Source organism: Balaenoptera physalus, assembly GCF_965194825.1.
Source record: "Balaenoptera physalus genome assembly, chromosome: 6".
In the NCBI taxonomy this organism is placed as follows: domain Eukaryota; kingdom Metazoa; phylum Chordata; class Mammalia; order Artiodactyla; family Balaenopteridae; genus Balaenoptera; species Balaenoptera physalus.
The window spans coordinates 87,204,817-87,212,173 of NC_138885.1; the positions used below are offsets into that span (position 1 = coordinate 87,204,817).

Consider the following 7,357-nt stretch of genomic DNA (forward strand, 5'->3'; position numbering starts at 1 on the left):
ATCATATAACACTAAATAAAAACATCTAGAGAATTAAATTATCTGCTCTGATCCTTGCATTAGCTTCCCAGTACCTACAAGTTCAAGTCCTTATAGCATGCACACAAAAGCCTTTGAGGCCAGGTACGCACCAGCTTCATTTCCTGCCACACTTGTAGCTCATCTTTTGCCTCCACACCTCTCTTATACTCTTCTGTCTGAACATCCTTTCTACCTTTCTTTAAATGCAAAAACTCTTCGTATGCATCCTTCTTACCTCAACAAAGAATGTCATCTCCCCCAGGAAGCTTTGCCTAAAACCCACAGGTTGCCTTTAATGCCTGTCCTTTATGCTCCAAATAGGAGGAACCTTGACATACCTCTTTACCTCAACATGTAACATGTTAGACTGCAATTATATTTAGTGTCTGAAGGGTTGCAACCATTTGCTTTCATGCCTAAACTCCCAGCATGGTGTCTGGCACCTGGTAGGAATTTTTTTTAAATGTCTGATGAACTGAATTGTTAAGAATTATGAAATATAGCAAGAAGAATTTTTAGGTACATCTCATATCTTCAAGGGTTTAGCAGAACTTGAGATCCATCTTGAAATTATCATATTGGAGCTTCAAATGCAGCTAATCTCTGCTTAATTCAGTATTTGGCTAAATAAAATAAGAAATATTTTAAATTGCTATCAGAGAACTTCAGTTCTAAACAGGATAGTCATAGTCTGGAAACATGGATAAAATTATAATATCATATATTTTAATACAATACCAACGGGCCATTTATTTTGTATTTACCTATCTTTGCAAACTAGGTGGCCACATGTTACTATACCTACTTCAGCTAAGAATATCAATATTTTAAGAGCTGCCTCAATCAGGAAATCCAGATACTTGTCCTGCCAAGGACTGATAAATCAAGATCTTCATGAAGTAAATTTGAAAGGCAATGGAAAGCAAAGTAAGGCACAAGACGACAGGGAAATAACTTTTTCTTTCTACACTAGCATTTATAGCTACCAAGTTTTCCCTAGGAAACAGAGGAACTGGAGATTTATTTATCTAGAATCCATCAAAATAAAGGAAGAACTTTCTGCTAGTGTGGCAGAAGGATCCATTTTTAATTAGTCAGTGATCGGAAGCAAAGGTATTTGTGTAGCGAAAGGGATGATGATGATTTTCAATTTCAAGGAAGAGACCGTTCCTTATATGTATTCTACTAACAGGTTTGTTTGTTCTTTTAAGATTGAATAGAAAGCATAATTCAAGAATTTAATCCTTTGAAAATCACAACAGGAAGCCAGCTAACTGACTCTAGTCTAACCAGTCTAGTATATACTATCCAAGGGCTAAAGTCCCAGGTAATGACCCCAGGCCTGATTCTGTGCCATGATAGGTAAGGCCAGGTGCTGTCTCTTCTACCTTCAGAAGGAGAATTAAACCCTATAATTATGGACCAGGATGGAAAGATGTTGAAAACGGAAATATAGTGGGCCAACAAACATACAGTGCTTGTCATTCATCAGATGGAAAATTAAGTTTCTGTTGTAAAATAAAGCACTGTTTACTTACAGCATCTCTGAAGTACTGTTTATTCAGTAAGTATTACAATGCAAAATGGAATATGATCCTCGGATTACAGATGAAACTATCATCTCACTGTTAATATTAAGATTTTTAAATGCTTCAAGTATAACTATTCCCTCTTTTGAAGAAGTTGCAAAGGGTCCAGGGTGCAACGACACGTTGCATATAAATATTAAAAGAAACTGACTAGTTTAGATGTTTAAAGTGACACTGAAGTTCCAGGTTAAACATATTTGGGGGGAAAAGGATAAATTAAAGAAATAAAAAATGAACAAAGTATGTCTTGAAAATTACATTTGTCACAACATATTTATATAAAAATATGCGACTTAATTCCTAAGTACCTTTGTTAATTATTGTCTATTATCTATTAATGTCTATTATGATAATAGACATTTGTCTATTATCAAAGAAATGCCCTTTGATAATAGTCTATCATAGAATATAAAATACTTAAAAACAAAATCATTGAGGGATGTCCCTGTTGGTCCAGTGGTTAAGACTTCGCCTTCCAATATGCAGGGGGTGTGGGTTCGATCCCTGGTCTGGGAGCTAAGATCCCACATGCCTCGTGGCCCAAAAAACAAAAACCCAAAAAACGTAAAACAGAAGCAATATTGTAACAAATTCAATAAACACTTTAAAAATGGTCCACATTAAAAAAAAAAAAATCTTTAAAAAAAATCATTGAATTTTGTCATCAATATTGTGGAAAATTAAAATAACTAAAACATTTAAAGTCTTCACAAGTGGAAAGTAAGTACATAAATGACTTAATGTTTTTGACACAATCAATACCCAGAGAACACAAAGAATTCTTTAAAAAAAAAAAAAATTAATCAAAATCCTTTAAAAGCAGTACCTCTAGAAGCACTGTCCTACTTAGCTGCCAATTTTTTTACAGGAAATATGCACCGCAATATAATATACGTGCAACTGTAAGACAATTTTAGGATTAAGTGAAAGTGTCAGCAATCGATTTCCTTGATTCCTGGGTTTTAAATTAGGTCTCTAAGAGAAAAACAGGGAAATTTTGATAAGGAAATTCTCTCTTATAATTATCAAACAGCTTCAAAAACAAAGCTTTTAAAACATATTTAAATGTTTACTTAACACCAGTAAAACACTGTCAGTGCAAGTCTAAAGATAAAATTGGAAACATGCCATAAAATGCCTGTACCTTCTTCACCTTTGCTATTAATATGCTGACACAGTGATCAATTAGTCAAGTCCCAACGTTCCTAAAAACTGATTCTATCTTAACCAAATTGTAATTCAGTATTCAATGAGCCCAAGAGAAACTACAACCATTCTGTCCACACACAAAAATGAAAGGCCTTCAATAACACAACTTTTACTTTTAAAACTTGAATATATTGTCATGTAAATACATTTCACTTCAATTTCAGATCCATAATTTAGAAAAATGATGTAAAATGTATGATATGTACCTCAAAAATAAAGCAGCTATTAACAACTTCAGTTATTAAAATATAAGAAAAACTTTAAAAAACTGAACATCTGCTCAGAGGAGGATGAAGGGGGAAGAAGAGAGGTCTTAAACTAGGACACTGCTTCTATGGACTAGCTTTTTCAAAAACACACAATTTTACGGTTATGTAGTTTAACATTTATAAAACAAACATTCTGGAAGTTGTTGAAAACTACTTCTGGACAGTTTACTATAAAACTATAAAATGGTGAATCAATGACAAAGTAGATTTATCATCTTTTCCTTTAATAAAATTGTGCTCCCGGGCTCAAAATGCCAGGTTACATTTGCTGCCAATTGCCCAATCATCTCAGTAGACTATGCTGTCTCAGGGCACATTCTCAAAGGCTTGAGAACCTAAAGGGGTGACACCATATCAAACATCACTGCTTATCATCAGTACCAGGGATGTAAACATTACGTTGGCAAAACAATCAGTGAATGTGACACACAGACCTAATATAATTGAATTCTGATCAGCATGTGGCTTTAAAATGTTTTCTTTTCCTTAATTTCAATTTGCAAATTGATGTTGGAGGGCCTCTAGTCCCATCACAGACAGAGGAAGAACGAACATCAGCTACCAGCTGCCCATAAAGTCTCTTTCAACTTCGTCTCTACTTGCCCCTCGAAGGGAATTCAAATGAAGAGCTTTTCCCTACACTAAAACAAAGAGCTGGGTAAATGTCAAAATCGTAGCCGTCACGTAGTTGTATAGTTTGAGGATGGGTCGTGTACCCTTTGCGGTTTACATGGCGTCAAAATAAAACCAGATCGCTGGAAATCACAGAAACAACTGCAACTCGACTTCTCTATTCACTGACTTTAAAAAACTGTTCACAAGTAGTAACTGAAAATCCCCCACAAGATGAGCACAAACTTCTCTCCAGACGAAAGACATCTGTGAGCAGGACGTGTCCACGAGTCCAGATGTGAACACGTCCTGTGCCTACACCACAGCTGTGAACTCGGCAGGGTCCTGAAGGGACCACGTTGACGAGACATGGAAGGGACGCGATCGGGCTGGTCGCGAAGGGGGCCCCCGCGGGACGCGACCCAGGGAGAGTCCGTGCCGGCCAGGCGACGGCGCGCACACACAGAGTCAGACAAACAGACACATACACACACACGCGCGCGCGCCCGCGCGCGCTCCCCGGGCTGAGAAGGGTATTGGGAGGACCAGCCGCCGCTCCCAGCGCCGAACCCGAGGGAACCAGGGAAGCAGGACTCCAGCCTGCGGCGAGGGATTCGGAGCAGTCGGGCCACCTGGGGGCGGCGGTGTCTGAGCCTATCTTCCCCAGGCCGGGGGTCAGAGGGGACCCCGGATCCGCCCACACCGCCTGGATCCCTCCTCGGGACCCCTCCCACGTTCTGCGTCTCTGTTCCACGGGTAAAGGGGGCTGGTTCAGGGGTTTGGAGTCGCAGCCCCGAGCCCACCCGCCAATCCCGGCAGGACCGCGGACGCGCGAGGCGGAAGACACTGACCGCTCAGGCAGCAGCAGGTTCTCCCGAGGCTGCCCCCTCCAAGGGGGCTCCAGTCCCGCCCCACGCAGGTGGGCACGACAAGACGCGTTCTCCAGCTCTAGCTCCGTGAGGTGCCGGGTAGCTCCGAGCGTGGCAGGACCCACTTTTACTCTTCTGGACAACGGCCAACAGTTGTGACCTGACCTCCCCGTGAGGTGGCTCCCGGCTACGGCAGCAAAGACGGTGACGGGAGGTTACAGTTGAGGTTTGAAAACTGCAGCCGCGTTGCGGGGCAGAGCTGTAGGCTAGAACCCACCCCCCCGGTCGCGAGAGCCAATCCGAGCGTGCATGGAGGGCTGGGCTGTCACGTGAGGAGAGGGCGGGGCGCCGGCCAGCGGCGCGTGCTGCGAGGCGGGGCTCAGTGGTGAGGGGGTGCGGCCGCCGCCCGGCGGTCGGAAGCTGGGCGGAGCTGCAGAGCAGGTGGGGCGCGCTCTCGTAATTGCTGCGAGAAAGGAGTGAGGAGGGCGCCAGCCTGACTGTGCACGGGGCTGTGACTCCGACCTAGTGCATCCCGGCCTTCCGAGTGGCAGTCCACGCGGTGTGAATATCTGAGACTGGGGAGAGGGAAGAAGGAAAGTTAGTCGTTGCTTCTGACTCATTCCCAAACTTCTGTGCCTGTTTTCTGACTCTTCCCAGTCGTCTTATCACCTGAACACACTCGGCCAGTGGAGAGTCCAGTTCGCTCTAACTTGGCAAGCATCAACATCGCTGGGGGATTTATGGAACTTGGGCCCCACCGCTAAAGTCCGCTCCAGCGAACTGAGTCCTTCTGAGGCATGGTTGAAGGCAGTGAAGGGAGAGTCCAAATAAGATGAATTGCTGTTTTTGCATATAGGGTACTAAGGCAAAAGATGAAAGCTCCTCAGCAAGCTACTCAGGATCTGTTATCTCTTCAAGAGAATGAAAAATTTAAAAGTCCTGTGCAAGACACAATTGCGGGTTTTTTGTTTGTTTTATATAATCTAGGGTTGGTTGCAAAGTATATTTACAGTAATTGTAGAAGACTATTGAGAAAATATATTGGGAGGGGAATCGTTCTCTTTCAAAAGACTTCTACACTCAGTCAACATTTAAAGAGGAGATTTTCTTGTTCTATCCCAGTAAGCCGAGCAAATTCCCATCAAGCCGTCCATTTGCTCTTCCGTACTGTATGTTTCCCAAGATAAGTGCATAAAATGCCTCACAGTCATCTACTCGTCTCCTTGCTGTTACTTAACTAACTCATCCCAGTTTAATGTGTCTAGTCCTTAAACCTTGTCACTTGGAGAGTATTGCTTCCATCCGTCTAATTTCTTGTTGCTAACAATTGGACTGACAAGTTAAGATGGAGGGGAAAAAAACCCTGCATGCTGAAATGGACTTTTCAGCTATTATTATCTAAGAATCCACAAACAGTGAGACTGTCCCCATCTTTTCTTTTATGAACACAGGGGTGGTTCCTAGAAGTCGCAGCACCAGCACTGGAACCAGTAACCTCCGGAAATCTCACGACTGCAGCATGGCGGTGATTTCCGTTTTGCCCGTGCACACGCGTGTGTGTGTTTAACTCTGGACCTCCTCAGTATCAACATTTGATCAATAGCCAGCTCTTAGCAATCTCCTCACACTCAGTCTATCTTCCCTTCTGTCACTAATCCCATCTAACCACATCACTTCACACCTAGATGCAGACCTTTCTCTCTCCCGTCACTGCTTTAAACCAACCCTCCTTGTGGTCACAAGTCCTCTGCTCTAACCAATCATCCTGCTAGGCTGATAGGTCTTTTCATGTCTTGTTTTCTCCTGCCTCTGCCTAGGCTCCAACTTTTCACCATCCTCCTCATCAGCACCTGTTCATCAATTTCCAACTTGAAGAAGTTACCCCCTCCAGAAATCACAAATCTTTGCTGATTTCTACTTTCCACTCCCAGCCCGATCACCTCTTTTCCCTCTGTCCCTCGGTGCAGGGCTTATACTTGTTCCCTGTGTTTCTCTTCTGCCCCTAAATAGATTGTTAACCCTTGTGCCTGATGTCAGATTTGCCAGCTAGCATTTAGCTCACTATATCAGGGACATTCAGCTACACTTACTTGGTCTCAGGCACTGTGGTTCAAGTAACGAGGAACTCTTGGTGCTGAGGAGCAGACTGTACCATCTTTACTGTACCATCAGTAAAATGTACACCATTTTACTGTACCTTGCACCAAAATTCAGGAGTCAGCACATCCCTTCATCCTACCTCATTTACCTAAAGTCATTCATGGCCATGTCATGTTCTTGCTCTCCTTCCCTTGAGTGGGAAATCCCCATGTGACCCAATGGTCATTCTGTAGTCATTGCCTCTGAGTTCATTAAATTGATCCTTGAACGCCACATACTGACCAGAGATGGTGGTTGTTATGGGCTGAATATGTTTCCACCAAATTGATACACTGAGGTCCTAATTCCCAGTACCTCAGAGTATGACTGTATTTGGGGACAGGGCCTTTAAAGAGACAATTAAGGTAAAATAAAATTGTATAGGTGGGCCCTAATCCGAGACAAAAAGATTACACCATCAGGAATGAAAAGGCAGCCTACTGAATGGGAGAAAATGTTTTCAAATCATATATCTGATAAGGGGTTAATATCCAAAATACATAAAGAACTCATACAACTCAATAGCAAAAAAACCAATCCGATTAAAAAATGGGCAGATCTGAATAGACGTTTTTCCAAAGAAGATATACAGATAGCCAACATGTACTTGAAAAAAACACTCAACATCACTAATCATCAGGGAAATGCA

General features: G+C 42.5%; 1 protein-coding gene across 1 annotated transcript in view; it reads right to left on the reverse strand.

The window, feature by feature from the left end:
- Positions 1-4,807, reverse strand: part of STK17B (serine/threonine kinase 17b) — a 31,522-nt gene extending 26,715 nt beyond the window's left edge. Inside the window, exon 1 of the mRNA XM_082467249.1 lies at positions 4,552-4,807. The gene's annotated coding sequence lies outside the window, so the exon portion shown is untranslated. The remainder of the gene's footprint in view (positions 1-4,551) is intronic.
- Positions 4,808-7,357: the final 2,550 nt, after the last annotated feature.